The sequence below is a fragment of the Eucalyptus grandis genome, chromosome 8, assembly GCF_016545825.1.
Source record: "Eucalyptus grandis isolate ANBG69807.140 chromosome 8, ASM1654582v1, whole genome shotgun sequence".
Lineage (NCBI taxonomy): Eukaryota > Viridiplantae > Streptophyta > Magnoliopsida > Myrtales > Myrtaceae > Eucalyptus > Eucalyptus grandis.
In genome coordinates, this window is record NC_052619.1 from 21,894,905 (window position 1) to 21,913,728 (window position 18,824).

General features: G+C 44.2%; 1 pseudogene; it reads right to left on the reverse strand.

Annotated features, from left to right (window-relative positions):
* Positions 1-6,080: 6,080 nt before the first annotated feature.
* On the reverse strand, positions 6,081-13,653 carry LOC120287062 (annotated as a pseudogene).
* Positions 13,654-18,824: the final 5,171 nt, after the last annotated feature.

Consider the following 18,824-nt stretch of genomic DNA (forward strand, 5'->3'; position numbering starts at 1 on the left):
GTCGTATCCACGACAAACGCTAAGTACCCTCGGCAACCCTCGTCTAACAAACGAGTTGCTTCCGGCGATTTAGATTAAGGAAATCGAAGGTCCTCCTCGATTCCCGACAAACTCAAGCTCTTACCCTCTAACGGGTCGAATCGAATCGCCTTGCAATAGCAAGAGTCCATTTTAGCTCGTTGATTGGTGAGTCACCCATGCCACTTATCAAATCAAAATCATACATGGCTAGGACTAACAAGTCAATTTTCCCCACTCGCTCACCAATCTCTAACTTGCACCCCGAACATCCCAAAGCAAAAGAATAACTTTATCTTTCAAGGGTGTAGATATGCAAATTGCCGATTCTAACAATACAGATTCAATCCTAGCATCCTAACATATTGCTCGGCAATGAAGGAATGGGTTGCTCCCGAATCAAACAAAGCATATGCGGGTTGGTCATTGAGCGAGACCGTACTGTAATCACGCCACGCGCAGCCTTCGGCTCGACCTTGGGTAATCGCGTACACAGACTCTCGAGCCGGAGGTCTCGCTGTCCTCCTTGCAAGCATTCCGAGGGACATACCCTCCTATCTCTCTATCGGTGGCGACGGCAACGAGGGCATGTCTTTTTGCTTCTTTGGACAAAATCTTGCTATGTGGCCTTGTTGGCCACATTCAAACATGCACTGTCCTAGCCGGACATGGTGCCGTACCATGTTTTCTTCCGCACAAGCGACACGCATCATTATTCCTAATAGGTCCTGGCCTATTGAGTCCACTCTTCTTGCTTTGGGCGGCTTTGGAATCTATTTCAAACACGGCCTCTTTCCTTGGCGGATGTTGTCTCTATGAGAGCTAAACCTCGATCCGAGATGAGGCCGTTGCTCATATACCTCTCTCTATCATCTCGAGCCCGACGGTAGACTTCACGATAATCTACCAAATCCAATGGTAATAGAGGTTGTTTCAGTTCTGTACGAAGACCATTCCTAAATCTCCGAGCTTTCTCCTTGGGGTCCTCAATTAATCTTGGGGCATATTGAGATAGTTCAAATAACTTAACCCCATACCGATCGACAAATCATCGATCCTTGGCGAAGCGTTGGAACTCCTCCATCTTCAACTCTCGGGCGGACTCGAAAATACCGATCACTAAAAGCTCGAGGAAGGTGTTCCACACCCTTGGTACTTCTTCCGGAATACGAGATCCTTGGTGGCTTTCCACCAAATGTTAGCATTATCTTGAAGTTGATACGCTAGTATCACCTTTCTTCTTCATTACACATGAAGACCTGCAATGCTTTCTCCATATCTTGTACCCACTCGTGATGCGACCTCGTGGTCTCCAACACCTAAACCTTGGTGGATCTAGCCTTCGAAAGTGCCCCACTAACTTACTTATCGATCTCTCTCGCAACCACTATTCCTAGCCGACCTTCAACATTCATTGCGGGAGGGACTATGGTAGGTGCAACTGCAGAGTGCGGTGGCGGAGCGGAGCGAGCAATGCGCGGCAGCACGGCATTAGCGGCGGCTCCGAGCGGCGACTTCAACTATTGCCGGCTTTGCCGATCCATTCTGTACCCATCGCTTCCCGACGCAAGATCCCATCCACTGGGATCATTAGGGGTTGCTACCCGACATCTGGCTGACAGGTGGATTCACTCCACTCGCGCTAGCCCTTTGCCGGCGCCGACCACGTCCCGCCTCGAGTTCCAACACGAGTTGGAGCTCTACCCCTAATAACGGCCCTACCGGTCCTCTTTGCAAGAGTTCTCGGCTCCCCGATCGCTCATGGTGTAGACTTACTCAACTAACACTGTTTCTAATTCCACACCGAATTAGAAACAGAAAGCGATCCAAACAACAAACAATTTTAGCACTCGCCTAACACGTACATGCACCAAGATGAATTTAAAGGCATTTCCTACTAACTATTCCATGGTCAACGCTCCTTATCACTCCACTTCAACTTCGCTCTGATACCACTTAAATCGGATGTCACGCCCCGATCCTCGGGCACGTGCACATCCTTCATTTGGTCGATTTTATAATGCGATATCCTGCACAATGTATCGCCGACCCTTTCATTTTTAAGCACTTGCGGAAACCAGCTAAAATCCCCGAACAATAAAACGATGGGATAGAAAAGATGGGATAGAAAAGATGGGCCATATTTTTCATATTGAAATTTATAACCAAACTATTATACAAACCATAAATCACTTCATAACTATTCACATCAAAAGGAGATCTCAAAAGAAGATAGGATCTCAATCCATCAGACCGTACTCAAGGCCCTCTCGACTATCTTCTTCTTCCAAAATCCTTCTCTCGATCTCACCTCCGAGTTCTCCTTCTGGATTCCTCCTCCACATGCCTCTTCGGGTCCCGAAATGGTTTTCCCCAACCGGGATGAGACTACGTCTCGCCGAGTTCTACCCCACTAAGCCCGATTAGTAAACCAATATACTAAAGGCTGCCTAAACACGCACAGACGCAGGACTTACCTTGGCCTCTCGATCCCACCCGCAAGCGCATAATTCACAATGAACACCCATTCACTTCAAACAAATCGAACCGATTACATGTCATACAAATCAATCCCCGCCGGGATATTTAAAAGCTAGGCCACGTGTATTCTCCAGGACGACCTTCCAAGTCTCCGAGTCACGTGCCTCGAACCTTGGGCCCACGTGCATTCTCTAAGGCGACCTCTTCGCTAAGGTGATACATCAAGTCACCGAGCCACGTGCCCTTATAGATGCCTGCACTTAGTCACAGAGCTCCATCAATGCTTTCGGGCGTCTTTTTCGCCAAGGTGATACACTGATCACAGAGCCAACATAAACAATTCAATATGCTCTCGGGCGTCTTTTTCGCCAAGGTGATACACCGATCACGAGCCAACGTAAACAATTCAATATGCTCTCGGGCGTTTTTTCGCCAAGGTGATACGATCACAGAGCCAACGTAAACAATTCAATATAATCAACCACTAAACTCACGTGCATTTTCCAGGTGATATTCCAATTCACCGAGCCCACGTGCTTCCTTTCGGGTGATAACCAATACCCAACGATTTCTCAATCAATTAATTAAATCAACTCAACAAAGCATTATAAATGCTAAAATAACACACTTGGCCAATTCAATCTCAATCAATTCCAATCAAATTAGGTAAATCCCTAAAATATCACAATTTATTCAATTCTATACAACGTGGAGCTCAAATAAATAAACGGATTGCGCCACAACGATCGGCACGAGATTTCGGTCGTCGGCCATCAAAATCTTAATTTCCGAAAAATAATTACTTTATTTATTAATTTCGAAAATTAAATAATTATTATTAAAAATTCAATTTAGCTCAAAATAAAAAGCCCGATTACATAAACGGACTTCACCACGGTATCGCACAATATTCCGATCCCTAGCCATCTCAGTTGAATTTTCGGAAAATAAATAATTATTTAATTTAATTCCAAAAGTTAATATTTAAATATTAAAAATCTACTTAGGCCCGAAAAGTCTAATTGGAGCCCACTAAGGGTCGGGGAAAATCTCGAGGCACTTCCAATAATTAGTAGACCAAGGCCTACTTGTTAATTGCTCAATCAATTTATCTAAATCACATCACAATTGACTAATAATTGCTAATTTATTTAAATCTAACAACCTAAACATAATTAATTAAAACTAAACCAATCTTAAGCATAATTAGCCAACTAATCCAGGATTAGTGAGATTACTCACCAAATCGCGCGCAAATCGGACCAATCCGACGGCGGCGACGCGAGGAACGATTGTTCCCAAAGCACGGCTCGGGTTCGGGACCGGGAAACGGCCCAAAAGCGGGCCCAAAGATGCTGAAACCCACTCCGTGGGTCTGCTGGACGGAGCCGATCTGGGCTGCTCCGGCGGCTAGGGCGGCGAGGGGAAGCCGGCGGAGGGCGAGGGGGTTGCGGGGGAGGTCCGGCGGGGCTAGGCGGTGGCCGGAGGTGGCCGGACGGTGGCTGGTCGGTGCGGAACAGGGGCGAAACAGGGCTGATTCGCGCGGAGGGAGGAGCGGCAGCGGCGGACGGCGGGACGACGGCGAGCGGCGGGCGCGGCGTGGGCGTGCGGTGCGGTGCGGCGGTGCAGCGGCAAGACGGGCGGCTGCTGTCTTCGTGCGCTCGCGGCTTCCGCTCGAGCTTTTGCTTTCTGGTTTTTGCTTACTAGCGTGCGGAAGAAGGAAGAAGAAAGAGAGAGAGAGAGAGAGAGAGAGAGGAGAGGATGAGGATTGACCGGTCAAAATGAGGAGAGAGGAGAGAGAAGTCGGTGGAGGGGAAAAAGGGGAAAGCTGTCCGCACGGATGGGGGGAAGGAAAAGGGGAGAGGAGAGAGAGAAAAGAAAGAAAAAAGAAAGAAAAGAAAAGAGAGGGAGAGAGAGGAAAAAGAAAATACATATTCACTTATTTCAATTTTCCTTTTCTTTTTCCTTTTCCTTTTCTATTTTCTTTTTTGGGCTTCAATTTTTCTTCCGATAATTTCTTTATTGAAATTTCAGACCCACAATAAATTGACGAGCGATGAAGACAAGATCCTTAAAATAAGAATTATGACGCGCTAAATTCGATTCCCGAAATCGAATTCATTTCGTGGTTAAAACCAATCGACGTGATTTTAGCTCAATCCAACCACCAGGTAACTTTTGGGGATTTTACAAAATGATACATCCCTTAACTGGGCCACCAAATAGGTTAGCTTAACTCAATGAATGATCGTCTTTTGAGAAAAGAGCCATGGCACGTCGACGAAACGCCCATTTCACTTTATCGAAACGGGTCGAATTTCGTGACATGTCAGAGTGATAGAGGGAACTTTACAAGTGCTCTGCAAGCTTCAATGGTATGATGCTGATATTGGGTGGGGGAAGACAAAATGGTTGAACTTGATAAGTACAGAGAGGTTGATGAACACTAAGGTTATCATATAGATGCTAGAGATGATCTTGGAATGGAGGCAAGCTGACACTGAACGAAAAGGATCGATACTATTGGATCCTGATCAAGAACCATTGGAATTTGCTTGCTTGTACCCTTGTATCATGGAATAGTAACCAAAATATTTATGTCAGACTAGGTATATGTGGAAACTTGTTCTTCACTTTTGTTGATCTACTTTTGGTCTGTGAAAAGTTGGTGATCCAACAAGTGATTATGGGTGTTCAACTACAATTTTATGTAAACTACCCACCAAGCTTCTAGTAGAATTACATCTGCAATCTTCAATCATACTTGTCTTGATCGATTCTACTCAAACTTCTTGTTAAAATATATTTTTTTGTATCATCACTTGATTAAGATTTCCCTATGGATTGTCAAGAAGTGTCCAACCATGTCTATTTCTTGCTATGCTCACAAATTGAGTGAGCCTTTGATTTATTTAAAAAAATATGGAATATTCTCGCTAATTTGTAAATATGTTTCTTTTACATTATGTCAACGCGAGAATATTAAAGTTACGATCATCATCTTTTTCAATTTTAAACAAATTAAAATAAAAAAAGGTAAATTAATCACACTAAGGACTCTTCGAAAATATGTTTACCAAACGGTATTTTCCCAAAGTTGCTTTGCAAGACACTTTTTAATTACAGTTACAAAACAATCTTTGCATTTCACCAAATCCCCCTCAACTAAAGGCATTTACATTTCTGAAAAGCCTTCATTAAAAGTTAAACAAACGTACCCTAACTTCATTTTCGTCGTGACTTTCCTAATCAAGATTCTAATTTAGAAGAGGATGAAAGTGTCAATCACATGTCAAATGCAACTTGTGAGGTTCAACGCTATTACGGCGGGGAAATCTAAAGGCTTATGGCTCCCATCCCAATTAGGTCAAAAGAGTTTTCCTATCCATATTTATGTTGGACAGTCCTCTTTATCATTAATTGGAATGAGCAGGACCAAGAGAGGATTATCACAAGTTGTTCCCCATGCGGGTTCCTCCTCTCGGTATCACTCTGAGAAACAATAGCACGTCTCTCTATATGATAACAAGATAAATCTTCAGACTACCGTGCAACAGTTGAGAGCAGCCTGCTAGGATTGGTTATTGGCCACCTTGCAGAAAAGCCTTGTACCAATTGGCAGAGTCTTTAGCAATGCGTTTGAGGTTGTCCTTATAGTCAGTGTAGTAAAGCCCGAACCTCGGTTTGAAGCCCGAGGCCCATTCCCAGTTGTCAGCGAGTGACCAGTGCATGTATCCTTGCACATTCACTCCGTTCCTGCATTGCCCAAATTGATCAGCTTCAGAAGTTGTTACCGGGTGTTGGCCTCGGGGCAGAGCTAACATTAAGAGTTTAAACCGGTCGTCCTAGTAAAACTGGATCAAGCCATGACTTGCCACACACATGCAATCACGAATTAGCGATAACTTGGTGTGAATGCAAAGAAACATGCATATCATCCTCTTTTGACACATGCGGCAAATTAGACATGCGGTTAACAAGATGCTTGCATTGCAGTGGCAGATAACCAAAGTAGTGAGGATTGCAAATGTCATGGAATTGAGGACTTACTTCATCGATTGAAGGACACGTGCGAGATGCTGCTTCAAGCAATCAATCCTGTGAGGATCGTTCAGCGCTTTGGGCAGCGGACGGCCCTCTACATTTCCTTCAGTGACACCTGTGATAAAACATATTTCCTGAGTAAAATATGTTACTTTTTATATGGGAGGTCCAGATATGTACGATGATAATCTGGATGATATATCATTAGAAATGCGACTCCTACCATTCTCAGTAATGTAAATCTTTGGGTTTTGGTACTTCTTTTTTTACATGGCCCAAAATTTGCACCAGACCATCTGGATACCTATATATCCACTCAATCCCTTCAGCCTGAAAACAAAGATCCGTTATTGTGGTAATAAGGTTCGACTGTCGTGCTGCAATGAGGTTGTAAAAGCATTACTACCTTTGGACCGATTAATACGCCGTCCCTCGATGCTGAAATTTAGAGGAGTGGGTTAGAAAATGATCGATTATCATTCCTAATCATCTTAATACATCTTTCATGATCTTAGAATGGTAAAGATATGGCTCGTCATTACCAGTTTCATTCACTAACGAGTCGGTAGAGTAGCTAATTGCCCCTTCACGTTCATTTTCCGGGATGTTTCGAGCATACTGTGTTGAATAGTAGTTGATACCAATGAAGTCGAGAGACCCCTTCATCATCTCCTTCTCCTCTGCAGTGAAAGTGGGTAATCTGTCTTTCACCAAGCTTCTCATTATGCTTGGATAATCTCCATTCACCAACGGATCAAGGAACCTATCAAGAAATAATGACTTCTTGTTGAGCTTCTCCAAAAATGAACTATCGCATGGAGAATGAACTAGCGCGAAATTTATGTGGCATCTATTTCCTGAAAGGCCGCTGAGTGTTCAACGTATATATTTAAGTTCTACGGTCGACGTGGACGCCCAGAATAGGACTAAAAGAAGTAGAAAAAATGTTGGCAAGTAATCCTTCTCGCATTCCTCCTTTTTCAAAAGGAATTGACAGAAATGAAAATAATGAATCCCCTTGCTAGCAAGATCAGAAGTAGTGCTAACCCTGCATTGATTCAATTTGCAAAGGCAATTCATCAGGCAAGAGTAAGGACCTCTCCATTCTCCCTAACACGGGTGGAAAAATTGATACACAGCCCATCCTCTATTGAGTAATCCCTGAGTGGCGGCATCAATAATTGTCTTGACTAAGACTAACAGGGTCGACTCTACTATCGGCAGAGGCGAGCGTCAAATTAGTTCCCCAGATGAGAGGAGTTAACATCTCTGAAATGTCATTTAAATGCCATAAGATGATTTTGGTACTCGACTTTAGCAAGGCTAATGTGGAAAACCATGAATAGACAGGTAATTTAAACTGTCTTAGAACCAAGGATATGAACTTATGGAGGTGCAACTATTGTGATTAGGCATCTGAAAGCTCATGTGTGTTGTAGCTACATAAAAGAAGGTATATAAATCTGATCACGTCCATGTATGCAGATGGAAGATTCACTCACCAACCCACAGCGAAGTCCATAGCTCTCTCTGCTGCAGCTTTGTCATCTGAACTATCCGAGTATGGAATATAATTTTTTCCCACGAGGCTAATTCCAATTTCTCCTTTTTTGGTCAGCCTACAGTAGTATATAAATCGTCGGGTAAATACCTTTCTGAGAGAACGAAGCACACAAGTCTGATATTTGTGCAGAGTGTTGATCGGACAGAATGAAGGCAAAAAGCCAGCATTAATTTGAAGTGTGCTTAATGGCATGCATACAGGAACTAAAATCGTGCATCACCTCACCTTAAATTTTTCTCTGTAGAGCTTAACAGCAGTTGCATGTGCAAGCAAATGAGTGTGGGCTACGATGTAAGGCTCTGTAGAAGAGTTACTGGCAGAAAAATTTGTACCTGACCCGGTGCAGCTAATCCAAGGTCATACCCAAATAGAGCTGTAGCTAGTGGCTCATTTGTGGTAATCCAGTTCTTTACCCTATCTCCATATGTCTTGAAGCAATCTCGCAATAGTCCCTAAAATCATTCCTGCATATCCAGGGAAACACCAAACCCAAACTTGTGCTTCATTGTCAAGAACTAATACTCAAATCATTTAATTTACAGAGTACCTCGTGCTTACAGTATATTACGGCTTAAGAATCCGCCATACTTGTCCTGCAAGGCTTGAGGGCAGTCATTGTGCATCAGTGTGACAAAAGGTTTGATGCCTGCAAGTAATCACAGAGTAAGATTAGGACAAAAGCTTCTTCACAATACAACAGTATCTCTCGGTGTCATTGTCATTGGCTTACCGGATGCTACCAATTCATTTATCAAATTGTTGTAATAATGAATACCCTGTTGGTTTATTCCACCATTGACTGATCCTTCTGCATTGGAATTTAGAGTGGCAAGCAGATCAGCATTAGAATCTCTTCGTTGGCTAATACTTCACATCTTCACATGTAATAAACAGACGGTTGGAAGAGCAAATGCTACCGGTACGGTACTTACGAGGAAGAATTCTGCTCAGGAGATGGAGAATCTGTATGTGTTTACCCCGAGTTTCTTCAAGGTTCCTACATCTTCCTGTACATGATGATAAATTTATCGTATACAGATGACTGATTTGTCACAGGTTCTACAAAGAATTATGTTGTTGTCTATGGTTGAAAAAAATACGGAATTGGACTCACCTTGTAACGATTATATGAGTCTATAGCAACCGATGCATTACTCGCATCCCGGATCTTGCCTGGACACGTGAAATTCGGGGAACAAGATGAGGAAGAACTAAACCCAATTAGTGTGTTCAGCTTTAATCAGAAAGCTTTTTTACATATAAGTTGACACCTATTTTTACAAAAAAAAAAAAAAAAAAATCCGTCATTCAAAAAGTCAATAAAAAAATCAAGAAAATTGGAAAAGAAAAAAAATCGATCGGGTCGACTGGATCCGGCCTTGGCCCGACCCGCCCACTTCTCTTTTTATATATTTCTTCCCCCGCGGCCCAGCCACCTTTCCCCCGTCGGCTGGCCCCACGCCCCATCCTTCTCCCTCCTCCCGTCTTCTTCGTAGACCTGCAGGCACTGCAATGAGGAAGTCAAGAAGGATCTGCAGAGGGGATCGATAACTAGCGATTTCAGAAAAATGGAAGCAATGAACGCTTGGCTGCAACGTGGCAGCTCCCGCAGTTGACGAAGCCCAAGAAAACCTGCAGTCGTTGTAGCTGAAAATAGATCAACTCGGTCCCCGAGGAGAAGACTCGGCCGTGTGCATACATAGAGGCAAGGAGGCTGGACTGACCGAGAAAGATTAGAGCTGAAGATGGAAAAGAAAGAGAGCTGGCTTCGTGGGCTAGCGAAAGGCATTTCGGACAGAGGCAAAGAAAAAGGAACCAACGGAGGTTTTAAAAGAAAAGATGAGAAGCAACGCAGAGGGGGATTGGCCGAGAGAGATTGGAGACGGCCTTTGGCGAGAGAACTTGAAGGGAGGAGAGGGTTCTCGACTTTTTTTTTTGGGTGGAGAGAGAACAAAGAGCACCAAAGAGTGAGCTTGAGAGAGGGATAGAGGACCCGGGGAGAGAGCGTTTTGCCGTCGCTCGAAGTACGCCTTTGCTCGCCATCCAACCGTGTAGGCTTCCCGTTTCACTTCGAGGTCTCGGGCCGGAGCTCGCGGCCGACCTGTTCACGCGAGCTTTTGGCTTCACCGATCCTCCATGAAAGCTCATAGATGTCCTAGTGTATGTTGATAGACGTCCGTACTTGTGCTTGAGTTTATACCGCCTCGAAGATCCTTCTTTTCTGTTGTGTATGCTAACCGGTTGATGAAATGCTTGAAAGAGACTTGAGTCTCATGAGTACGTTGTGGCTGAAAATATTTGCTGTGTTCTACACCTGTTCGAGTGTGATGTATGTCCCTTTAGCGGATTTTGAGTGTTGCTTGTGCATATTGTGTCGATTTTACTGGATTCGAGCCTCGAGTGAGCCCGTATGTTTATTTTTTAGTTGCTGCACGCCCAACGCTTGACAGAATATCCCAAAGAGAATCGAGAAAAACTTGCGTTCAAACCCGGTCTAATTTGCGCTTGTTTATATATACGTTGGACCATGTCTGTCTCTTATGTTTTCATCGCAATTTCATGCGATTTTCGTGAAGTAATCATGTGGTTAGAGCTTGGGGTGTTTGCATCCGAAAATGGTGTATCAACTCTCGGAGTTAGATGGCCGGCGTTGATTTGCGACGGTTGGGTTGGTTTTGGTGCTAGAAAGGATGCTAAGTGCTTTGGTTATTGTTGTTGTTCAATTAGTTTTGGTAAAGAAACAAATTTTGGTGAGGAATGTCGTGAGGAAGGAGAAGGCATTCTTCGGGAGGGTTGCGGGCGTGCAGGGGACAAGCACGAAGGAGAAGAAGACCCAAAAGAAAAAAAAACATAAAAAAAAAAAAGAAAAAGAAAAAGAAAAGCATGGAAAAGTAAAAGTAAAACAAAATATTAAAAAGAAAGGAAAAGTTGGTCTTGGGAAGGAGGAATCGCAGGAGGGAGTGTGCGACTGAAAGGATTTTTCTTTTATTTTTTTCAGTTTTTTTAATATTTGAATTTTTTTAAAAAAAAATCTAAAAGGGCGAATCTGGATTTAGGTCGGGCTCAATGGCGGATCGGATCTACCCGCTCCGAACCCATTATCCGAATATAATAATTAAATATTAAAAATATATTAAAATTTCAAGAATTCAAAATTTTCAAAAATTAAAAATAAAAAGAATTCGAAAAATAATAAAAATTCAAAAAACTTTCCGAAAATTCAAAAAATTCGGAAAACATTAAAAATTCGACCCTTTAAAAATAAAAAAATTTAAAAAATTTAAAAATTTTAAAAAATTTTAAAAATTAAAAAAAAAATATTAAAAAATTAAAAAAATTTGAAAATTAAAAAAAGTGTAGGATTTGGTTAGAAAATTGTTATGTATTGCATTTTTAGTGTAATTAGGCATTTATTTGCTCGTTTATTAATTATATATCATGTTTAATTTGCATATCTAATTATGTTTAATTGCACGTGTTTAATTTTATTGCAATTAGGACCTTGTTAGCTACGATTATTACTTTAATGATTGCGCACCTACATGATCACCTCGCATGTTAGTGGATAGGTATAAAATCAATTCAAACCGCCTGCCAAAATCATTTTGTTAAAATGAACAAGATTTGGTACCGAAAGGGCACTAATTGGTTAATTAGTGTAATCAAGTCCCCGAACCTAGATTCTCTCGATTGTGTAGGGAAGTGAGGCACGCCTCCCATGCCTCACTTGTTTCAGCCAACCCCAATAGGCTAGTGGTGACTCCTTTGTGCAAAATCCATGAAAATATCCCAACGTCACGCGGGTATGGGCTTGGGAGAGCTCGCGCCTGATCATTGGGCCTTAGGCCCGTCCTTTGGGCAATACCCCTAAACCTGTTCCCTCCCCCCGAGGGTAGGTCGCGACAGCTTGGCGACTCCGCTGGGGAATTGGTTTTAAACTTTTGAGGACTTAGGCCAAAATTAATCTTGTTCAAAAATATTTTTGTTTAGCAGCAAAGATAGTATGTGCATCCATAACATGTCAAATGTTAATTGTTTATGGGAGTTATAAGGGGGTGGTGATTTCTAACGTTTGTTTTGTAGGGGTATAAGAGTGAATGGTTTATTCATGTTTGAAGTGCTAATTGTTTTTTAAATTGTCATGCATGAGTCTCCCGCATTGCACTACACCATAGCACACACAACCCGCCGCCGGACTGGGCCGCATAGGATCACCTAGGATGGTGTTAAGGTGGATACCACTCGACTACAACCGCGTAGTACGATTCGCCCACCTTAACCCCGAAATTTCTTTCTTCACGTTGAAGGTACCCACCCCGGTCCGCACGCGACACACGGGTCGGTTCTTTTGACGGCGAGAGTCACGGGTAACCCGACCTAGCCGCAACCTTGCCGTTCGGTCGGTGATCCCATGGCTCCATTTTGAGCCATTTAGAGTAGAAATTGAACCACCGTCCATGCGTATGTCTATGTCATATTGGCTTTGCTACTCAATGAGTAGGGTAAGATTTTCAAATTCTCTCCTTCGTAATTTACTTATTCGCTTTCTTTTTGGTTGGTTCATGGCAAATTAGGTTGATTGTAACCGTGAGTAGTATATGATGGGGATGCCCGAGATTCACATCATTGCTACCCCGAAAGCCGAGCTTCGCACATGGTGGGATAGACTAGACTCGACTGGCCATGATTGGGTTCGATCCAACGTCGGACGATTACTTCCCCTTTAGAAATAGAAACTCATTATGGTGTTGTACGAGCGTTGGCGCATGTCTGGTGCCCCGAGACTTGCACATTCGTATTCGTGACACGAGCTCACTCCAAACTCGGAAGAATACGGTATTGTCATGGGAAAGCCTTTGGTGCTGGAAAGTTAATTGGCCCACCAGGGGACCGAGCATGCATCGACCTTATCTCGATTTCCTTAGAGTTAAGGAGGATGACGTGAGGAAAGTTTTTGAAAGCTAATCGCAAGACTTGCCCGTTTTCATTCCTAAATGAGCTTTTTTTCAAAATACCCCATCTTTTCAAAAGAATAGGATCTTCCCGCTAGCCTTCTTGGGTTTGTGTTATTCCCATTGTGAACGCTATTAACCCTTCCGTGGCATGGGTAGTTAAGAGACATGTATGGGAAAGGGTTTTGTTAACGCCATCCGACTGAAACTTTTCTTTCCCTTACTCAAGCAAAGAAAACAAAAACAAAATTTTCCATGCTCCTCCCGAACTCTTGCAAATTTGGTTTTTTCTCTCACGTTAAAGGGTTTGGTAGTTTAATGACGCAGAACGACATCTCGACTCTAGCCACCCTATCCCGAAGTTTAAAGATAGGAAGGTGTTTGCCCCGATTATCATTATTAGTGGTTAGCTTTCATGACCAACCCCGGACCTCGAAGATTTCCAATGGCACGCCAAATGGCCCGAGTTCGAGGTAGCGCGGTTCGTGTGTGGGCCCTACGGGACCTGTTCCTTTGTTGGGGAATTACCTGAGTCACCGGGAGTACTACCCAACCCGAGTCGCTCGCGGCCTCAAGAAGTTCAACAACTTCCATCGACGATTCAAGAAGACCCGCTCAGGATAGACTTCCCGATGGATGCCAAGATCACGAAGACCCGCTTGCGTTAGTCAAGTCCATGTGGGATATGTGCCATCCCCTAGGAAGTCGATATGGTCCAGAAGAGGAGTTGGAAGGACAAGAGAAGACCTATTATGCCTCAATGGAATACATCCTTAGGCATAAAAACCCGAAGAGCCTACGCTCAAGATTCGACGTGCCATTAAAGACCACCCATCGAGCCGAGATCAAGCGCCTGGAAGCTCGAAGAAGCCGAGGAACGTGCCTCGAAGTTGACTCGAGTTAGAGGAGCAGTCACAAGCGAGAGCTGTCCTCATTAGTTAGATCGAGTCAAGTGCGATATGTAATGGGTCAATGCTCACCTATGTTACAATGTTAAAGAATTTGTCTCGAGTCGCGTTATCGGGAGTTAAGAGTCATGATTAACCTCGTTGTTTGGGGTTCTCCCTCATGTCTCTTTCCCGTTATGTAGCAACATTGCTTTCAATGAAACGAGCAAATTTGGGCGATTAGATCTTTGTCATGGACCGACCGCCTAATCATTACTCCATGCTTACATGCTTATCTATAATTGTTCGGTACTAGCCGATCGATTATCTTTTACCGATCGTCGACATGGCCAAGCGAGATCCCCACCGCACGCACGCAAAAGTCGAATGGAGAACGAGGACACCAACATACGCTTGGCCAAGATGGAGGACCAGCTGGCCCAACTCACCACAATGATGCTTGAAATAAGCCAGAAGCTTAAGGAGCCCCCTGCTGTAGCTGTCATGGGAACATCCACTCCAGTGTCAACAGAAGGCACGCACGTTGCTGATCCCCCTGGGAAAGAAATTGCTGGGGAGGCTCCTTCTATCACGCCAATTATCGTCAATCTGGATCCTCCTCCAAAGGAAAACCCAACACCCCGTCTAAGCGAAGAGAATGAAAACGCTTGGCAAAGATGGAGGAGCGACCGTGTGCCTTGCAAGGTTACGAGCCGAAAGGAGCCGATAGAACATCCTCCATACACCAAGACTAACTTCCCGAGAACTTCCAAGAGCCCGAGTTCACAAGAAAATATGACGGAACGGGATGTCCCAAGACCCACCTCGATATTACATGAGGAAAATGGCTCGTACGCCGACAACGTGCCATTTCTCATACACACGTTTCAAGATAGCTTGAAGGCATTGCCGACGTGGTTCATTGCGCTGACATTGAAGAATTCACTAGTTGGGAAGATTTGACCAACGAGTTCTTGCAGCAATACGATTTAATACCGAGCCTCGCCCCTACGAGAGAAGAATTGACCCGCGTTGAAAAGAAAAGAAGTGAGTCATTTAAAGCTTTTGCGAAAGGTGGAGAACCATGGCCTCACAGGTGAAGCCGCCTTTGAATGAGAGGGAGATGAAGCAACTATTCCTCAAGACATTACCCCCGAATACTTCCAAGGATTAGTATTTTCGGGATGCCAAACCTTTCCGCAAACTGGTAGATGTAGGTGAAGGAGTTGAGTGGGCACTCATCGAAGGGAGGATATCCACCAGAGGCACGAAGAAATTCCGGGCGAGAAAAGATAAGGAAGCTGCGGTTGAGGTGAGCGCTCGTGCAGAATCATTTTACCCTAAGTCGCCCACAAAGACTCGCGCACAAGCTTCATGGCCGTTCAAGGGAGCTCATCATGAGCATATGACAAAGGCAAGAGACCCTTTCGAAAGGAATTTTCCCCACTTTGCCCACGACCATTGTCAAAGCTGTTGCCTATGCTTTTTTGAAAGAGGATGGTTGCAAAGGAAGTACCTGGGGGACAACCCCACGAGGTTCGCCGGGTTTGATGTGACCAAGACCTGCAAGAGTACCACATGGGAGAAAGGGGGCATGATGTAGATAGTTGCAATGTGCTAAGGTACAAAGTCCAACAGTTACTAGACAAAAACATTTTGACGTTTAAGGAAGCTCAGCCTAATGTGCAACAGAACCCCCTACCGGACCATGCGGAGGGAGTGAACTCACCTTTGAGGAGACACGGGCAAGTCAACAGCCTCTAGTTGCGAATGCTTCCAAGTTGTATGAGTCCTTAAAGTGTTGGCGTGATACTTATGGAGGTCATCGATGTCACCCCTAAGAGAAATCAACCATTTGTATTAATCTTACGTGATAGCTTCAAAGGAATTCTCATTAGAGCTTGACTCATCCTAAAGTGAAGAAGAGCATTTCCTTCTCTACCCAAACACCGATATCCATTGTTTTAACCAATTTGGGCACGATTATTCATTTCGAATCGAGCGGTGATCATCTCCCTTCACTGGGGCAAGGCATAAGAATTGACCAAACACAATTGACAGTCACGAAAAATATCTCGAAAGTCATAAGAACTGTAAAAGTTCAAAGAGAAAAAAAAAAAGTTCGACAAATTATGGGGCATGAAAAAGCAGTGTACCTAGTAAAAGCAAGGCCAATGCCCGTCAAGGAAAATAGCCAAAAGGTTGCATCTTATGTGAAAGAAAGATTATCAAAATCCAAGTGCCGGAAAAAAAAAAAGAAAAAAATCATCATCGCAAAGGGCAAAGGGAAATTAGAGAAAGGAGCAAAGCTCCCATGTAGAAATGATTAGTCAATGGGCTTTCCCGAGATGTGCAGCGTTTCAAAGCCAAATGCCTTCGAAGATCGAATGACATGGTCACGATGCTATGATGATCACCGACTCTTAAAACCCCCCTTGAGAATTTTAAGCCTTTCAAGCCTTTCCTAAGCTAACATTACAACCTCTTCCGGTCTCTTCTGATTGGGATGGTTTGAGTGAAAATGAGAATGCCACAAAGAAGCTATTGTTGAAGAAGTGGAAGTAATCCTATCTTGTCTTATCTTCAAGTTCTTGACTTGTAAACCAAGATAGCAACAAACGTTCCTCACATTGGCCTCAAAGCACAATTCCTTTTCGTAAGTCCTAAACGAGCCTATATTTGCGGCTTTTTCAAAAGACCTTTTGATCGATCATACTTGTCTTCATCGCGAATGTTTTTGAAAGCCTTTGATGCAGGTTATGTGAGGTACCCTCAGAACCAGTTATCTCCCACATGAACGGATGGGATCAAGCAGCCATTTGATCGAAAGTGCGTGAGAAGCCCTTTCGACTAAGAAGCTCTAGTTTGACATGCTTAATAAGCCTTGTTCACAAGTCGTGATCGTCTTGATAAGAACTTGACTCTAGAGAATTTGATGATTAATGATATGTCCACAAGCAATATGACAATTTTGCGCCACATGATGCCGATTGAAATCAAATGTTTTTTCAAAACAGTCGGACTTAGCTTGATTAGCTTGTTCAATTAATGCTACGATATTGCCAATATGTCTCTTGATGACGTCCTAATGACATTTGCTCAAGTTGAGTTTGACAGATTCTTCAAAGAAGCCATGTAGTTTCAAGGAGTTAGCGGGCGCATCCACTAAAACCCAAAGGTATGGTTAACCTTAAACCAAGTCATCCCAAAGGTTCATGTGGTTTTCCTCAAACCATGTATTTTCAACTTGGTCGAAACCATTTGTTACACGGTGAGCTTTTGTAGCTCGGTGAGCTTTGTAGCCCGAGTCCTTCTTCCTATGACACGGTGAGCTTTGTAGCCCGGAGAGTTTTTGTGGAGAGCTTTGTAGCCCGGAGTCCTTCTTCTTATGACACGGTGAGCTTTGTAGCCCGGAGAGCTTTTGTAGCCCGGAGAGCTTTGTAGCCGGAGTCTTCTTCTTATGACACGGTGAGCTTTGTAGCCCGGAGAGCTTTTGTAGCCCTGAGAGCTTTGTAGCCCCGGTCGTTCTTCTTATGACACGGTGTGCTTTGTAGCCCGGAGAGCTTTTGTAGCCCGGAGAGCTTTGTAGCCCGAAGTCTCTCTTCCCATGACTCGAGAGTTTTATATCCTGCAGTCTTCATGCTCTTCTTATGACCCGGAGAGTTTTTGTATCCCGGAGTCTTCCTTTTATCGACAAGACGCACATCCATAAATGAGTCCTTTTGTCGACCTGATACGTGCCTCGTGCACTCGGGGTCCTCTACCATTGAAATAAATTAGGTGTCTTTTTTCTTTTGGATGCAACATCTTCGATGCTACATTCAAAGAGGGGCAGCTGTTGACACCTATTTTTACAAAAAAAATGTCATTCAAAAAGTCAATAAAAAATCAAGAAAATTGGAAAAGAAAAAAAAATCGACGGGTCGACCGGATCGCCTTGGCCCGACCCGCCCACTTCTTTTTATATATTTCTTCCCCCCGCGGCCAGGCCTCCTTTCCCCCCCCGTCGGCCCGGCCCACGCCCATCCTTCTCCCTCCTCCCGCCTCTTCGCGGCAGGACCCACGTAGAAGACAGAGCAGAGGAAGCCGAAGAAGGATCTGGGCAGAGGATCGACAACTGCGATTTCGGAAAATGGAAGCAATGAACGCTTGGCTGCAACGTGGCAGCTCCTGCAGCTTGACGAAGCCCAAGAAAACCTGCAGTCTGTTGTAGCTGAAAATAGACTGAACTCGGTCCTGAGAAGACTGACCTGAGGCATACATAGAGGCAAGGAGGGACTGACCGACCGAAAGATTAGAGCTGAAGATGGAAAAGAAAGAGAGCGGCTTCGTGGGCTAGCGAAAGGCATTTCGGACAGAGGCAAAGAAAAAGGAACCAACGGCGGTTTTAAAAGAAAAGATGAGAAGCAACGCAGAAGGGGGATTGGCCGAGAGAGATTGGAGACGGCCTTGGCGAGAGAACTTGAAGGAGGAGAGGGTTCTCGACTGGTTTTTTTTTGGTGGGAGAGAGAACAAAGAGCACCAAAGAGTGAGCTTGAGAGAGGGATAGAGGACCAGGAGAGAGCGTTTGCCGTCGCCCGAAGTACGCCTTTGCTCGCCATCCAGAACCCAGGTAGGCTTCCCCGCTTCACTTCGAGGTCTCGGGGCCGGAGCTCGCGGCCGACCTGTTCACGCGAGCTTTGGCTTCACCGATCCTCCATGAAAGCTCATAGATGTCCTAGTGTATGTTGATAGACGTCCGGACTTGTGCTTGAGTTTATACCAGCCGAAGATCCTTCTTTTCTGTTGTGTATGCTAACCGGTTGATGAAATGCTTGAAAGAGACTTGAGTCTGTGAGTACGTTGTGGCTGAAAATATTTGCTGTGTTCGCACCTGTT